Genomic DNA, 18,188 nt, shown 5'->3' with positions numbered 1-18,188 from the left:
GCTTTTCCAGCTCTGGTTTAACACAAGCGATGTGTTTCACTCACAAACTGGCACTGAAAGCTCATTTACATTTAAATAAGAGGCTTGTTAATGCCAGCAGGAGGACGCTGTCAATGCCAAGCCTGGCTCAGGATGCCTGCCAAGGAGTTTCTAAGAGCATCGCTCTAGGAAACTCCCCCAGAAGAGAAGCAAGCATGCTTTCTCATTAAGACAACTCTACCACAGTGACATTTGCCTCTGAGCGGCAAGCCTTTGGCTGGGCAGGAAGCTAGTTGTTGAGACTCAGAGCGCTTATCAGTTGCCAAGATGGTAGTTCAGTTCAGTTTGGCTCCTTATACACTCAAAGACCACCTGGCATGAGGTGATGTAGTGGGGAGCACAGCTAATTCTTGCCCTCTGGCACCTCCCAGTAATGTGGGAAAGACCAGGGGTTACTAAGAAGTACACAAAGAAGACTGTGTTGCAACATGAACCCAAGGTCAAGGCCATTATCAGGCAATTTGTTGCTGGGAGACTCTTCTTGATATAAATAAAATGGGTTTTTAGTATAGACGGTCTACCCCAACGGCTATAGATGTTAAGTAGGAAACCATTCACAAATGAAACAGGCTGTTGATTAAACCCATGGAAGAGACTGGGATTCCAGTAATCTGCAGTATGCCTGTCTGTTCTAAAGAGGTCAGATTACTGAGCAAGAGCTGCTCTTGGGTTTACAAATTGATTATGAGGAATGTCCTGTCTTCCTTACAGATGACTGGGGCAGACACATATGGCAACAAGGTTTGCTCATCCTGTATGGCAAAGCGAAAGCTACAGAATCAAAAAGGTATGGAGCTATAGAGACAAAAAGCTCAGTTTTGCTAGTCAGCTTTCTGTCACTATGACCAAACACTTGAGGAAATCAACTCAGACTTTTTGAGGTTTCAGTCCAGGCTTGTGGTAAGGCAGAGTAGCATGGGGGCACACCATAGGGCAGCAAGGCTACTCACCTCATGACAGTGGGAAGGAGGAAGAAAATACACTTCTCATTGGCTTTCTCTTGTGACCCAGTAAGTTTCCATCTCCCAGTAACGAAGTGCCCCATGTCTGTCACCTGCCCACTCTGTGTAGATCCCTTGGTATGATCACTTACACGGAGGAGGCAGGCTTTTGAGTTAAGACTTGAACAAAAGGGGTTTTAGAGATTATCTCAGACCCACACTAAAACAGAAACAGTGGGATCACATAAAATAAGAATCACAAGGGGGCAACATTTAAGTTCAGTCTGAAGGAAGAGCAGAAGCTACCAAAGATGGAGGGAGAGAAAAGAAATAGGACAATAATCCCAGGGCAACAGCGAGCAAAGAACTTTTCATTTCTCAAGTGAAAACATAAAAAAAAAAAAAAAAAACATGTGGTGAAAGGAACCATGAATTGCAGATAGGGAAAGATGGAGTTGTCAGTAAAGGCAAGATTCACGAGAAATTCCCAAGCCACTGAATTTCAGCTTTCACATCTGAGCAATGAGGTTGTCTGTGTCCCATGATGGTTACACACCTTAGTTCTGATACCGGAAGTGACATCATCAGGAAAAAGAGTACGGGGTTCACAAGCAGAAAAACATGGGCTTTGGTTCTTCTTCTTACCCTGTGAACCTAAGTGAGCCTATTTCCTGTAGAAACCGGAAGAGCAGACACCATGCTGGTGAACCAAAGGAGAAGAGATCTGTTATCTCTGTTGGTTGTATGATAAAACATCAAATTATTATTAAATATTTCTTGCCAGTATTCCAGCAATATGTATCAGAAACCATTTTGACAGTTTTGTCTATATAAAATGAAGGATACGTGCTAATAATTTGTTCCAACACTGAGATCAATACAGCATTGTTTATAAGAGCAAACCGGAAAAAGTCTAATTTCCTTGTCTGTTGACTACAGAGTCCTCAGATTGCTTATCCTGATGAAGTCACTTTGGCCTCTCATGCAAGATTTTTTGTGACCTCAAACCCAAGACCTTTGGTGACTCTTAAGTAAAAGGAAACAGAGTGAGGATCTGCTTATTTATCCTTATGAGTTGTGCTCAGCTCCCTTCCACCATATACGAGTACTAGAAGCTCTTTTCATGGGTCTGGAGAGATGGATCAGAAATTAAGAGCACTGACTGCTTTTTCAGAGGACCAGGATTGGTTCCCAGCACTCATATGGTGGCTAAAAACTGTCTGATTATAGTTCCAGGGGATCAGAAACCCTCTTATGGCCTTTGTGGACACAATCTATGCACATGGTATACAAACATAAATGTAAGCAAAACAGCCATAAGCATAAAATAAAAATAACCCTAAAAATATGTGTCTGTGTTTCAATGCCATTCCCATTGGTGATGTCTAAACTTGGTGGCCACCCTGACTACCTCTGGAATCAACTAAATCCCAAGCAGCTGAGCACACCTGTGAGTTTTCTTGATTGGATCATTTGATATAGGAAGACATAACATAAATCTGGAACATGTATTTAAGGAGACTATACTAAATGTGGTTATACTTTCTGGTAGCAGCCTCCTTAAAAGAACTTGGGACAAGGAAGCTTTTGATTATTGCCTGCTGAGGCCTTCCTTTGTTGGTATTGGAATGTGCTTCTTTAGGATTCCAATGTAGACTGAAGAGCAGTTGAGACATCCAGCCTCAACTGAACATTGGAAGAGCTCTTGGCCTTTCTTTTGGGAGATTGCCATCATTAGACTAGCCAGACTCCAGCCTAAAAAAACACTCTACTAAATCTCCATATATGTATGCGCGTGTGTGTGTGTGTGTGTGTGTGTGTGTGTGTGTGTGTGTGTATGTGCCAGAGTGAACATGTGGAAGAGAGAGGATAACTTATGGGAACCAGTTCTCTTCTTCCTCCATGTGGACGCTGTGAACTAATCTCAGGTCATCTATGTCTATGTCTAATCTCTATCTATCTATCTATCTATCTATCTATCTATTCACTCATTCAGTCATTCATTCTATCATTTCTCTTCCTCTATAGAACCTTGACTACTATACTGTCCTTACAAATAATATTCATCAGGTAGACGTTAAGTAAACTATGGCACAGCTATGCAATGGAGCAAAATGAAGCCATGAAGCTGGTATTGTAGAGCAGATGCAGTTGACAAACTGTTTAAGGAAAATAAAAATACAAACTAAGATGCTGCAACTGCACTCTAAATTATATGCTCACTTGTATCTCCCAAAAGAAAGGCCAAGAGCCCTTCCAATGTTCAGTGAGGAGAGAGCCAAAAACTGGGATCACTGTTTACGTCTAGACTTTAGTGGTCAATTGAGTGCTTTTTTCTGATGGCTTTTGTGTCTGGTGACACATTTTTGGTTGCAGAAAATGAGAAAGAATCTATTCATGGTACCCAGGGAGCAGAGGCCAGGGGTTCTGCTAAATGCCAATGTTAAGACTATGATTCAGCTCAAAAAATTAACCCTGGCCTGTTGGAAGTTGTTACTCTAGGTGATGCGATCACAGAAAACCACAACTTTCTTCATGCTGGCTTGTGCTTTTTATTTTTCTATAATGAGCACATATATTTGTACAAATCTGGTTTTTTTTTTTTTTTAAGGTACATTGCGAATTTCTGAAAAGACTGTGGGAAAATCTGCAGTTTTACTATGATGTTACTCATGGAAACATGGTTAGCACCATCACTCAGGTTTTCTTGTTGATACCTCCCTCATTAAACCTTTTTCTTTAACCTGGATACCCAATTTAAAATAGCAGATGACTCCCTGACCACACTTCTACTTATGTTCTCAAACGAGGCCTAAGCCTTTCTTTGGACATAGACAGCCTGTAAGCAACTTAGTGAATTTTCTTCTTAACTTTGTCACATATGTGGTCCCCTGAGGCATCTTGCCAGAACCAAAAGGTAGCTCAAGGTCTGGACAGAGAACACAAGATCTTTGGGTATATCTACAGTCCCAGGTATAAGTCCTGTACAATTAGAGGTTGGTTCCTCTTCATTGTCTCATGAAATCTTTTCAAGGGCTGGGCACCTATGGTCATCAAAGCATAGTTGCTTGGAAGTTTAATCAATTGAAGAAGTGGTTTATTGCTCCCGCAGACTCATTGCTCTGCACATTAGACTTAATTTGTAGCTGAAATCACGATGATTTAGCAGAGCCTCTGGATTTGATGGCTGTGGTTTCTGGGCCACCAGATATAGTTCAAAAGCAAAAAGCAATCATTTCTGCCATGAAATTAGTCCTTTCTTCCGATTTCCAGAGTGCTGAAAAGTCTTGTAGGGGCTGGATTTTTCTTTGACCCTCAAACAATTGGAAACTCATATGTTATAGATATGACTCACCATGAGAAAAGGAATTCCAGACTTGCAAGGGGTTTTGGTTAATTTTCCAGTGTGTGTGTGTGTGTGTGTGTGTGTGTGTGTGTGTGTGTGTGTCTTTCTTCTAGAATGCTGTTTTTCCCAAGAAAATGAGAGGGGCAGAAGGTTTTGCAGAGAGATTTTCCCCCTTGCCAAAGGGTTATGAGCTTTCTATGCAAGTAGCACCACACAGTTGAGCCTGTCTGCCACCAGTGAGGACAAAAGGGGCACTGAGGTAGCTTATTGTTTAGAGGAAAGCTTAACTGTAGAAACTTATGGAGACAGTGATATATGGAAGTAGGTGATGTATGCATGCATGCATGTATGTATGAATGTATATATATGTTTATGTGTATGGGTGCGCATGTGCCTCAGTAAGCATGTGTAGGTCAGAGGACAACTTCTAGGGGCTAGTTCTCTTCTTATACCATGTGGAATCTGTAGTCTAAACTCAGGTAATCATTCTTGGAAACAAGGACTCTTACCTGCTGAGCCACCTTGATACCCTCTGGTCACATCATTTCTTCTTATCTACCCAGAGCAACACTGAGGTAAGAGAATGAAACCATTCAATCTCCCAAGAGGCCACTTTGAAAAAAGGTGCCCTCCATTTCTAAGCCTGAAAGGCATTCCTGCGGCCATGGCTTGGCTGATTTCTTCATTTTCTTTCTGGGCAAAGTCATCACCAGTCATGTCTCTAGTGACCTAGTCCACACAGAGCACATCTCTGAGCCTCTTTGCAGTGTGCAAACATCAGCCATCTCCCAGAGGACAGAACAAAGAACAGCCTACAGGGAGGAGGCAGAAACTGTTGACAGCACAAAGGTATGAGGACTTGTTTTTGAAGAAACAGCTGCTGAAAAGAAGAGAGAATCCACATGCAACCACAGTCCCTTGGCTTGATGTCTTAGTAATCCTGAAAGTCTCAGGATGAAAAGGGAAAGTATAAGGGCCCTCACCAGTTCATGTAGGCAGTCTGTTCCTATTTGGGTTTCAATATTATTTATAGTTCTTGTGAATATCTCAGAACAATATAAAATCCAAAACTGAACATCACAGGGCTAAACTGAAGCATCCTCTTGGGAGCCTGGATACCCCACTCCACTTCTATTGTTTTTAGTCTCAAGTGGCTGTGAGGAGAGGAAGTTATTTTGTCCAGACCGTGAAGTAGAACAGCAGCCTGGAACTTTTCCATTGTGTAGAAGCAGGAAAAAAAAAATGCCAGAGGAAGTAATATTAGTCAGTCTTTAGTCACACTGAGAACAATGGGATAGTTTAGGTTGGCTGGACATCACTCGGTCAGATTTGCTATGGCTTAAATGAAGCCACCTCAGTTGTGCAATTTCCTCCATGTTTGAATGAGTCAAGACTCCTTGTGCCCTGTTATAATACAGTGAAGACCCCTTCTTATCCCATGACATTACAGAATATAAAACAGTTCTTCACAAATCGCAGGGGAAGATAGTTTTGCATAACAATTAACAAAGATCTGAAGGGGAAAAATAATGCTGAAGAATTTTGTCACCTTGGAGGTGACAAAGGACAAGAATATACCGGTCCATCATATTTCCTCCTGAGGAAACATAATTGCTTTCTTCCTGCTCAGTGACCTCACAGGAGATAGCATTCAGCCCACAGAGACGTCCTTTCATTCATGTGTTTATTCATTCATGCATCTATGTAGTACATATTAACTCAAGAACTTTCATATGCCCTGCATACAGGGCTGAATAAAACCCAGTCTAGATGCAAGTTTAGAAGTCAGAAATAAAGTTTAATTTTCTCTAAATATGAAAAAGCCTATATCAATTGTGTGAAAATATGTAACAGGAAAAATACTGTCATAGGTTTAATATATTTATTATTAAACGGTACATGCCATCAGATGTTGTTTTAAACAAAATCTCAATCCTTTGATTTTATCAATGAAACTTGGGAGCCAGATGCTGGGGTGTAAGCCTGCTAGCGCAGAGAGGCAGAGAAAACATCCAGCTGCCCTTCCCTTCTACTTCCTGTGCGTCTCTCTATCCATCCTCCTGTCTTCCTCTGACTTGCTATTTTTTTTTCTTCATAATCCTATGCTCACTTCCTGTAAATAGGTTGCTTGCTCTGCCTCTTGATCTATGGTTGAATTTGTTTAATTCTATTTATAATATTCAAGCAGAAAACTCTTGGATTAAAGGTGTGGACTAGGGCTGAGCCACACCACAACTGAAAACAGGTTTTCCCAGTAAATATCACAATCTCAGGGTTTCCAGTGTGATCAAATATCCTGTAAGAATTGGGCATGAACATTTTAATGAGAATTGAAAAAGCTAGAAGGAAAGCTGAAAGATTTCAGGCCATGCTCAGGAAATTTTATTGTATTCTGTAAAAGAAAAAAGGGAGGGGGAAGAGACAGGTAGACAGAAACACACACACACACACACACATACACACACACGTGCACACACACACACACATACACACATACACACACACACATGTGTGAGGTATGAAGAATAGGACAACAGTGGTATCTAATTTGTGCCTTGGAAATTCCAGGCTGGAATTCTTACAGTATTTGCCATAGGCCAAGAAACATAGAAAAAGTCATGGAAATACAGAATTTTATGGTCCACATAGAAAGCGTTCATTTTCTAATTGTTCTTATTCATATATATATATATATATATATATATATATAGAGAGAGAGAGAGAGAGAGAGAGAGAGGGGGGGTGAGGAGGAGGAAGAGAGGGAAGGAGGGAGGGAGAGAGATAAATATATCTCCTACCTAACTTCTGTGAATATTCTAAATAAAACATACATATTTAAAGCTTAAGCACTAACATCCCCATATAAAAGAAAACATATTGTTTATCTTTCTGGATCTAAGTTACCTCATTCAGGATCAGGAGGTAGAAGGAAGGAGAAGGAAGAGGGAACAGAGGAAGGAGAAATATACTATAGTGTTATAATGAGGAAATCAAAATAGGGAGAATAAATGAGAGAGCTGAGGAGAATAGTGCATATGGAAAGAGATATCTAACACAAAAGGTCTTTTGCAAGTTGTAGGGAACCCTACTACTATAAAAGCTTCCTAAAATATATACGTATATAGAAGGAGTTTAAACAGAGCTAGCATATTGGAGGAGAGACAATACCTCAAGTAAATATCACATGCTATAAAACAGACAAACAAACACACAAAATCAAAACACAAGGCCAGGAATTTATTTCATCTTTGAGTCATTGGCCATAGACTCCCCCCCCCCCCAAAACATTATAGGCTACTACCAATGCAATTAGTTATCTTCTGCAAACTGATGAAAAGATAACCATTTTAAATGTCATAGAACATGGAAACATCAAGCTGATACTCAACAAAAAGCCTTTCCCCTACTGACTAGCATTCATTCTTCTGGAAGGTGCAGTCTACAGGAGGACAAAAATCCATCACCATTCTTGCCGTGTTTATAAACTCTGTGAGTGACAACAGTGACCTGTCTGCACTGGTGCAATAGTACCACAAATGTAGGTACTAGGAGGTAGCTATCTTTGTTACTTTGTTATTGCTGTGACAACATACCACTAACAGGTAAACTTATAAAACAATGTGTTTGATTGGAATTAATTAGATGGTTAATTTAATGGTAATTTAATTAAATGGTAATTAATTAATTAATTACAGTCCATGATGGCTGAGGAAAGGCATGGTGGTAGAAATGACTATGAGCTCATATCTTGATCCACAAGTAGGAGACAAACAGTCAAACTAGGAATGCTATTGAGTTCTTTGAATCCTCAAAGCCCAACTCCAGTGACTCCCCTCCTCCAACAAGGCCACACCTCCTAATCCTTCCCAAACTGTTCCACTAACTAGGGACTAAGTATTCAAACGTATGAGCCTATGGGAGCCATTTTCATTCAAACCAGCAGAGTAACTAGCCACTTATAAACTGGATTTAAGGTCCTTCCATGTGTGTAATCTGTACCTGACACTGCTAAAATATCTAAGAACTTAAGAACAGAACACTCACAGGGGAAAACCTATTATTGTTCTTCTGCTGGGTGAACATAAAAATAAAATGACTCCTAATGACATATTGCTGTACCTATAGAACACTGTATTACTCAGCCACCAGCAGAGAACTTCTTCTTGCCGTGGATGTTAAGTAATATAGAGACTCACAACTGGGCAATGTACAATGAGAGCCTTTGAGCACTCAACTCTAAAAGGGAACACCAAACTCTAAATGGGATGTTTTCATCAAGCTCCTCCCCTCAGAGCCCAGGGATCTGTGTAGAAGATGAGGCTGGAAGACTGTAAGAGGCTCAGTTGGTGGATGGCTCCAAGGCAACTGTCTTTCAGATAAAACAGGACTGATGCACATATGAATTCAAAGAAACTGTGACAGCACACACAAGGCCTGCATAATTTCAAGCCAGACAAAATCCCGATAAATAAACATTCACAAAGAACAAACAAAGATGGAACAAAATCCCCAAATACAGAGATGAGGTTTGGTTTTTTTTTTTTTTCCCTCTGAATCTGGTTACAATAAAATAGCAATTTAGTTTTCTATTTCTTTAGTTTACTTTATTTTTGTTAAATATTTTATTATTTTACATGCAGATAACACATTTGGATCCAACTTACCCCTCAAGTCCTTCCATATTTTCACAGTTCCCATTAGCTTTAACTTTCACTTGTCTAAGACTAACTCGATAGTCCCCCCTCTCAATGGTCGCTGTGTGCCACATCTCCCACCAAGTCCTTATGGCTACTACTTTATTGATTTTCTTCGCCTTAGAAACTTATTAAGTTTCTGTCAGCTTTATGTCTAGCAAAGAGGTTTTACCCAGAAGTTACTGACTTTTTTCATTAACTAAACTTACTGTTAACTGAGCTTAAACATGCATTCTTTCAATTACAGCTTTTGTAATTTATGTTTTATTTAAAAAATCCTTTGTAACCTGAAGGTCATAATGATTTTTAACCTGAGTCTTAGAGTCATGAATATAAACACATGACACATTGGGTAGTTTGTTCCCACATAGACACTCTCAGTACCTGCCTTTCCAGTGTTCACCAATAACTTCCCTGTCATTCGCCAGATTACCATAGATAGATGACTATAGTTTAAAATTTTCAGTTGTGGTCCCTTCCTACATTTGTCTGTTTTGATACAAGCAGTGCTCTCTCTTAATGACTATAGCTTTATAGAAAGTCTCATTTGACAATGAAAATTATTCTTTCTGTCACTCAAGATCTTTTTGAGGGTTCTTGGCATTTGATTTCTCATGACAATTTAAAATTTAGCTTGTCAAAGCTCATGGAACCTTCTTGTGAGACTCACATCAGAATTTCACTAAGTCTATGGATCATCTAGTAAAAACTATACTATTGTGGTAGTGTTTGCCTGTCTTTGAACATGTTGCACAGAGCCATTTGTGATTGCATTTTAGTGTTGTTTTTATGATTTTCTCCATTGGTGTCTTCTCCATTTTAAAAAGGATATTCATAGGTACTTCAATTCACATTTTTGTTCCTATTGTATAGAGTTATTCAAAATACATAACAAAGTCTATACTTGTTTTACCCACACTGACATGTATTATATTACATATACTGGCGTGGATTATTTCATATACATTGTGTATAGTAAACTTGATAATCGCTTTTAAATACTTCTTTGCATCTACTTAATAGCCATAATGAACTGTTGTTTAATTTTATACTTTGCATGCTCCCATAGTTTATTTGTGCCCTTTTCAGTTTTAAACTGATTATACAATTTAGTTTAGAGTTGAATTGGTATGTTCTTTTTGAGGACAGCCACCTCACTCCTTCCCAGCTTTCCTCAGCTGCTTATAGTTCTTTGTGTAGGGTTGCGGCATTGTGGGCTTCTCCCCACTCAGTTTTGACAGCCATTTGGTAATCATTTTATTGGAGTTCTTTTGGCCAACATTTTATTTTAAGGAGGTGCCTTTTTAAAATATAAGATGTGCTAGTGTAGGTAGCAGATAGATGTGTCTGAATATATTATGGTAAATTTTTCCTCTCCTTTAATTATACAGGCTAGTTTTTCTGGGTATATTAGTCTATGTTGACCCTTATACTCTTTTGGGATTTACTCCGGAGGTTCTTCTGGCTTTCGAAATTTCCATTGAGGAATAAGCTGGTATTCTGATAGTTTTTCCTTTACATGTGACTTGAGTTTTCAATATCATATATATATATATGGTGTTTTATTTATAATATGCCATGGACATTTTCTTTTCTGGTGGTGTGTATTTGGTGCTCTGCATTTTTTTTTGTATTTGTGTGGGTGTGTCTTTCCTTAGTTTGGGAAAGTTTTCTTCTGTGATCTTGTTGAAGATCTGGTCTATGTCATTAATTTAAGATTCTTCTGTCTCATCTATGCCTATAATTTGAAGGTTTCTAAAAATGGTGCCACACATTTCTTCTGTCTTTCCTGTGTTTATTTTTGTTTGTTTATGTGTTTCTTTGTTTTAATTGTTCTTGTTCCTTGCTTATTTAGTCAACATCAGTGGTTCTCAACCTTCCTAATGCTGAGTTCCTCATGTTGTGGTGACCTGATAATTTTTTTTTTCTTTACAGATGGATTGTGTGTGCTTCACATTTTCATTGTTTGTTCACCAGCTGATGGACAGTTTAGCTAGCTATTGCGGTTATCTCTTTAGTATGTAGAACCCTTTGAGTATAGTCCCAGAAGTGGTATAGCTGGGTCATATTATATTTTTTTTCCTAAGCTTTACAGGAAACTTTAGAGTGATCTTCTGTGGGAATCAATGGGGGGCGGGGGGAAGCAGGGAAGTCCTCCATGATGGCCATAAGACGACAGGCCCCGATAACATGAGAAAGTCCGTGGGTTTCCAAAAACGGCTTTATTGGCAATGACAGATGATAGTTGAATCTGGATGTATACCCCTAACCCCTGAAACTCAGGGCAGATCTGAGTTAAATAGGGAGGGGGAAAGGGGAAGGTCTGGGAAAAAGAATAGGTAATTGGCTATGCCTTCTGACGTTTAGGTAACTCATTAATAAGGAAATATCTCTAAGGCTGAGGCCTGTAGTCACACTCTCTACCTGTGTTGATGACACATCTTTGGGAGGGGCTGCATTATCCTTATGTGAATGAACGGTGGAGGTTAATGGAGATCTTAGATGGAGTGGGACCCTGGGTTCTGGGGGCATGGCTAAACACCTGCTGTTGCCCCATTGGGGCCAGGGTTCAAGGTCTGTGCCACACCAAAAACCAAGACACCCTACACGGCCCTACAATCTTCAAATTTGCTGCATCCACTAAGAACCTGTGTGTGTGTGTGTGTGTGTGTGTGTGTGTGTGTGTGTGTGTGTATGTGTGTGTGTATCCTCTGTTCAATTCCATTGGTCTATGTGTCTGCTTTGTGTAAGTGCCATGCTGATTTTATTACTATGGTTCTATAGTATAACTTGATCTCAAGAATGGCGATGCCTCCTGCAACATTCTTTTTTTAGATTTTTTTGGGTATCCTTGTTTTTTGTGCTTCATATTAATTTAATATTTTTTGACTTATAAAGAATCCTGTTGGAATTTTGATTGGTATTTCATTGAATATTGATTGTTTTTTGGTAGGATGAACATTTTCACAATATTAATTCTTCCAATCCATGAACATGGGAGGTCTTTCCACTTTCTAGTGCTGTTTTTAAATTCTTCTCTTAAAGTTTTTATTATAGAGAACTTTCTCATCTTTAGCTAGGCTTGTTCTCAAATTTATTTACTGATTGATTGATTTAATGTGGCTATTGTGGATGAGATTGCTTCCCTGGTTTCTTTTTCAGTATGTTTGACCTTGGTATATAGGAAGTGTGTGCGTGCATGTGTGTGTGTGTGTGTGTGTGTGTATTTTGCTTATTGTCACTTTGTTGAAAGTGTTTATAAGCACTATGATTTTTTTGGTGAGGTCACCAGAGTCTTTTATCTATAGAATCATTTCATCTGTATTTGATAAGTATTTGATTTCTTCTTTCTTATTTGTATCCCATTTGGGTTTTTTGTTTGTTTGTTTTTTGCTTATTGGTCTAACTAAGAATTCAAGGACTATATTGAATAAGAGAGGACTGAGTAGGCATCCGTATCTTGCTACTAATCTTAGTGCAATGCTTTGAGGTTTTTGTCTATTTAGTATGTTGTTGCCTATGTGTTTGTCATATATAGCCTTTATTATGTTATGGTATGTGGGTATGGGGTATGTTCCTATCTCTAGAATTTCCATGATTTCTATCTTGAAGGGTTGTTGGGTTCTGTCAAAAGCCATTTCTGGAGTTAGTGAGATAATCATGTGACTTCCATCACAGAGCTCATTTATACATTATATTAATATAATATAATACATTATACATAATGTAATGTGATACAGTACATTAATTAATTTATGTATATTAAACTATTCCTGTATCTCTTGGACGACACCAACTCGATTATGATGAATTGTCAAGTTTTGAATGTGATTATTTTTTTACAGACACATTATCTATTTACTTTTCTTTTTTTTTTTCCCCCACTCTGCTTTTATACCATTTAAATTACATTCAAGTATTAAGATTACATTCAGTTCTAGGTTGAGGAGCTAGCAATACAATAGATGTATATAGTCAAGGAACAAGCAAGATAATAAACACAAATAGTCAAAGAACAAGCAAGGAAATAAACAAAAGTTCATGAACACTCCCGTGATCACTGTTTCTAAGGGTTTATCAGACTGACCAAAATATCTGAGCCAACTTCATTGTCCTAGCCCAAAGTCATTTCATGTCTGAAGGCTGCTTCCTTGTTTTAACCTAAGATTTAGATTCCTGCCTGAAATTACTTCTTTGTTCTAGCCTAATGTCAGATTCCTGCCTAAAGCCCATTTCCTTGTCCTTGGCCAATGTCAGATTCCTGCCAAGCAGCCCCAAAAGCTCTCCACATCTCCTCCATTTTTTATTTCATAAACACACTGAGCCTGTCTTAGGTTGTTCTGACAAGAATGCTTTCCTAACCCATCATGGAATAAACAGTATCGAAAACAATGTACTTCTGTCTTAGGTTGGAAAGGCTTTGTGCAGAATCTTACCTGTCCTTGGCTTGCCCGGCCTGTTAAATTAATAACTCTGTCTGGAGGTCCATTTTCAGGTTCAAGCCATGTACTTTGGCCACCAACATGTTGATGTTGTTAAAGATGAGCTTTAACATGATGGGCAGGAATAAAAGTATTCTCAGGACAAAGGGCTAGCATGATCAAGCTATATATGCCATTCTTCAAGCTTGACCAAAATGGAAATAATAACCTCAGGATATGGGTAATTTTATCAGCAGTATCTACACCGTCAAAGCTCAGCAGAGCAGCAGTCTTTAAATTCATAATCTCACTATGTAAAGTTAAAACATCCAGAGAGGCTGGGCAGTGGTGGCACACGCCTTTAATCCCAGCGCTTGGGAGGCAGAGGCAGGCCGATTTCTGAGTTCGAGGCCAGCCTGGTCTACAGAGTGAGTTCCAGGACAGCCAGGGCTACACAGAGAAACCCTGTCTCAAAAAAAAAAAAAACAAAAAACAAAACCAAAACAAACAAAAAAAAAAAAAAACAAAAAAACAAACAAACAAAAAAAAACCTGCCCGGCTGCTTTGGTTTTTAAAGACAAGGCTTTGTTAGCCTGGGCTGCCCTTAAACATGCAGTCTTCTTCCCTTGGCCCCCCATGTCCATGTGATGCATAGATGGAGCAAACGGAGAGGATGAAAGCTCTGTGCACCGAGGGCATCCTGAGCCTTTGGACCTTCACTTGGGCATGTTCCTGCCCACCTTGCTTCACCAGGCCACCGAAGAGCAGCAGGAGTGCTTCTTCATGCCAGCCTGGAATCTGGAGATCACGGGCACTTATGCGCAGACAGAGATGGGTCATGGAACTCATCTTCGAGGCCTGGAAACCACAGCCACATATGACCCCAAGACCCAAGAGTTCATACTCATCAGCCCCACTGTGACGTCCATTAAGTGGTGGCCTGGGGGACTTGGGAAGACTTCCAATCACGCTATAGTTCTGGCTCAGCTCATCACTCAAGGGGAGTGCTACCGCTTTTACATGCCTTTGTTGTCCCTATCCGTGAAATTGGGACCCACAAGCCCTTGCCAGGCATCACTGTTGGGGATATTGGCCCCAAGTTTGGTTATGAAGAGATGGATAATGGCTACCTGAAGATGGACAATTACCGTATTCCTAGAGAGAACATGTTGATGAAATATGCCCAGGTGAAACCTGACGGCACGTATGTAAAACCTTTGGGTAACAAGCTGACATACGGGACCATGGTTTTCGTAAGGTCCTTCCTCGTGGGAAGTGCAGCTCAGAGTCTGTCCAAGGCGTGCACCATTGCCATACGATACAGTGCTGTGAGGCGCCAGTCTGAAATCAAGCCAAGTGACCCGGAACCACAGATTTTGGATTTTCAAACCCAGCAGTATAAACTCTTCCCGCTCCTGGCCACTGCCTATGCCTTCCACTTTGTAGGACGATACATTAAGGAGACCTACCTTCGAATTAATGAGAGCATTGATCAAGGGGACCTGAGTGAGCTGCCTGAGCTTCATGCCCTCACCGCTGGGCTGAAGGCTTTTACTACCTGGACAGCCAATGCTGGGATCGAAGAATGTCGAATGGCTTGCGGTGGGCACGGCTATTCTCACAGCAGTGGGATCCGAAACATTTACGTCACATTCACCCGAGCCTGCACCTTCGAGAGAGAGAACACTGTTATGATGCTTCAGACAGCCAGGTTCTTGATGAAGATCTATGACCAGGTGCAGTCGGGGAAGCTGGTGGGTGGTATGGTTTCCTACTTGAATGACCTGCCGAGTCAGCGAATCCAGCCACAGCAGGTGGCAGTCTGGCCAGCTATGGTGGACATCAACAGTCTGGACAGCCTGACCGAAGCCTACAAGCTTCGTGCAGCCAGATTGGTAGAAATTGCTGCAAAAAACCTTCAGACTCAAGTGAGTCACAGGAAGAGCAAGGAAGTGGCATGGAACTTGACTTCTGTCGACCTTGTTCGGGCAAGTGAGGCGCACTGCCCCTACGTGACCCTTAAGGTCTTTTCAGATAAACTCCCCAAGATTCAAGACAAAGCCGTGCAGGCTGTGCTCAGGAATCTGTGTCTCTTATATTCTCTCTATGGGATCAGCCAGAAAGAAGGAGATTTTCTTGAGGGGAACATCATCTCAGGGACGCAGATGTCACAAGTAAACGCTCGGATACTGGAGCTGCTCACACTGATCCGCCCCAATGCTGTTGCTTTGGTGGATGCCTTTGACTTTAAGGACATGACACTTGGCTCTGTTCTCGGCCGCTATGATGGGAATGTGTATGAAAACTTGTTTGAGTGGGCCAAGAAATCCCCACTGAACAAAACAGAGGTCCACGAATCTTACCACAAGCACTTGAAGCCCCTGCAGTTCAAGCTTTGAAGTTTTTCTGGGGACAAATCTGAGTTCCACAAAGCACCAGGAATTCTCTCCTTGATTCACTAATCCTTGTGAAATCGTCATCAAATTTGTGTAGCTATAGAGCAAATGATGGGCTGACCTTTTCCTCTCTCTAAGTAGAGAAATGAACAGACTTTAGACATTAAATGAGAAATTCAGCATTTTAAGTGTAGCAATGCAGAGACTTAGGAACCCAGAAAGCTTCAGGGCTGTGGTCTTGCGTTTGTTTGTACTGCTGCTAAGCTCTGTAGGCCTTGACTCTGGGGGAATTAACAGAGTTTAACTACTAAATACTTAGCTATTTTCACATTTTTACTGCTAATCACTGAATATATGTTTTTTAAACAAAGGTGTGATATAGAGTAGAACTTTCCAGGCTTTCTGATCTCCCACTAAGAACAGGAGTTTAGGGGCCTGGAAACTAATAGAAACCCTGCTGTGGGTGTGTGGCCATTATGTGTGCCCCTGCTGCCTGCTGTGTGGGTGTGTCACCCCTTTTAACTGTCACATTACCATAGTCAACAAGAGGACTCCTTAAACACCTACCCACCAAGAAACCAGAGCTCCCGGTGGGAGTGAGCACCCACTCCAGGCTCAGTCTTCCTGGTAGTGGGTCTTGCACCTTTAACCCCACTTTCCGACATAATTTAGTTGCTTGTCTTTACCTCCAGGCTTTCATCCATTGCCTGGGCTTCAATCATGGTGGCTGACCTTCCCTGGCTTGTTTGCCTTCTCCTGGAAGAGATAATAGAGATAGTACCAGGTCTTCCTCATAGATTAAGTATAGGGAGACCCCTCAGCTATGGTATTACTCTATTTTGGTGACTTTGTTAAGTAAATTTCCTGGGGACAATCCAGATTTGAAAGATTCTATCTTCTTGTTGTCATAGCTATTAAAATGCTCAGTGGTCATCAAAGTCTTTGACATAAAAAAATAAATCACTCGGGTCACCTTTTACACCAGAAATAATAATAGGAAAGCCCTGGGCCACGGCCATCGGCTGAGAGTGTTAGTTGAAAAGATGGATCATTGAAGCGGCTGAAGAATGAGTGCAGGCTGTGGGGAGTTTTCTCGCTGGGCAGCTGGCTTTGTGGTAAGCTGCTAGCAGTCTTATGAGGTGGTAAAATGGCCCCTTCATATGCACAGCTGCCTCTGCAGTCATTCTGACTTTAAAGCCGAAACGTGCACCTTTTGTAGTATGTGTGTGTGTGTGCATTTTTTGTGTGGTGATTTTTTTTTTTTCTTGAGACAGGGCCCAGAGTGGCCTTGAACTCTGATCCTCAGCCTCCCAAATGCTGGGGTTACAGGTGTGTGCTGACATGCCTGGCTAATCGGAATTCTTTGTTCTTAAAAGCACAGTAGAGAGATCATTGTAACCTATTAAGTCTGTATCTGTGGCATTTCTTTTAGAACAGTTCTGAGAATACAGTGTAACTGGAGTGGAAATGATGTCAACCTCTGACGTACAATCAAAAACATCAAATTTGTTGACACAAGCCTTAACCTTTCTCCTGGAATGACTGATAATCCCTGAATATTGACAATAAACAGTATGTCACCTTGTTGGGGTTTCTATTGACAGTAATTCATACTCTGGAAAATAACAAATAAATTTAAAATGACTGAAAAAAAAAAACATCCAGAGAGGTGTTAGAATTATGCCAAATACCCTGCAAGTGTCTTTAAACTTTTTCCTAATTATAGTGACTACCATTATATATAGTCACATGTACATATTTTAATTTTGAATGTGATTTTGAAGTTAGTTTGCAGGCTAGAGAGATGGCTCAGTGGTTAAGAGCACTGACTTTTCTGCCAGAGGTCCTGAGTTCAATTCCCAGCAACCACATGGTGGCTCACAACAATCTGTAATGTGATTCCATGCACTCTTCTAGTGTGTGTCTGAAGATAGCTGCAGTGTGTATTCATATAAATAAAAAAATCTAAAAAAAGTGAGTTAGTCAGTTTTAATTGAGAATGTCTGCATTTATATTCATCAGGGAGGAGTGTGTGTGTGTGTGTGTGCATCTAGTTTTGTTATCAAGGTAACATAAGCTTCATAAAATGCTTTAAACCATTCTTTCCTTTTCTATTTTGAGGAATAATTTGTTAAGATTTGGTAATTGGTGTTTGTCCTTTAAAAGTCTTGTAAAAATTTGCAGTTAATTCACCTGGTCCTGGACTTTTCTTAGCTGGAAGGTAGTTTATTACTGGTTCAATCTTATTGCTGATTATAGATCTGTTTAAATTATTTATTGTATATGGTTTCATTTTGGCAAATCATACACATCTAGAAATTTCAGATTTGTCAATTTCATGTAAAATAGGT

The 18,188-nt window shown here is 40.2% G+C and overlaps 1 pseudogene; it reads left to right on the top strand.

Annotated features, from left to right (window-relative positions):
- Positions 1–17,422, top strand: part of LOC117718004 (peroxisomal acyl-coenzyme A oxidase 1 pseudogene) — a 28,019-nt pseudogene extending 10,597 nt beyond the window's left edge.
- Positions 17,423–18,188: the final 766 nt, after the last annotated feature.

This window comes from Arvicanthis niloticus, chromosome 12, assembly GCF_011762505.2.
Source record: "Arvicanthis niloticus isolate mArvNil1 chromosome 12, mArvNil1.pat.X, whole genome shotgun sequence".
Classification (NCBI taxonomy): Eukaryota; Metazoa; Chordata; class Mammalia; order Rodentia; family Muridae; genus Arvicanthis; species Arvicanthis niloticus.
This window is presented reverse-complemented; position numbering and strand designations above follow the sequence as displayed.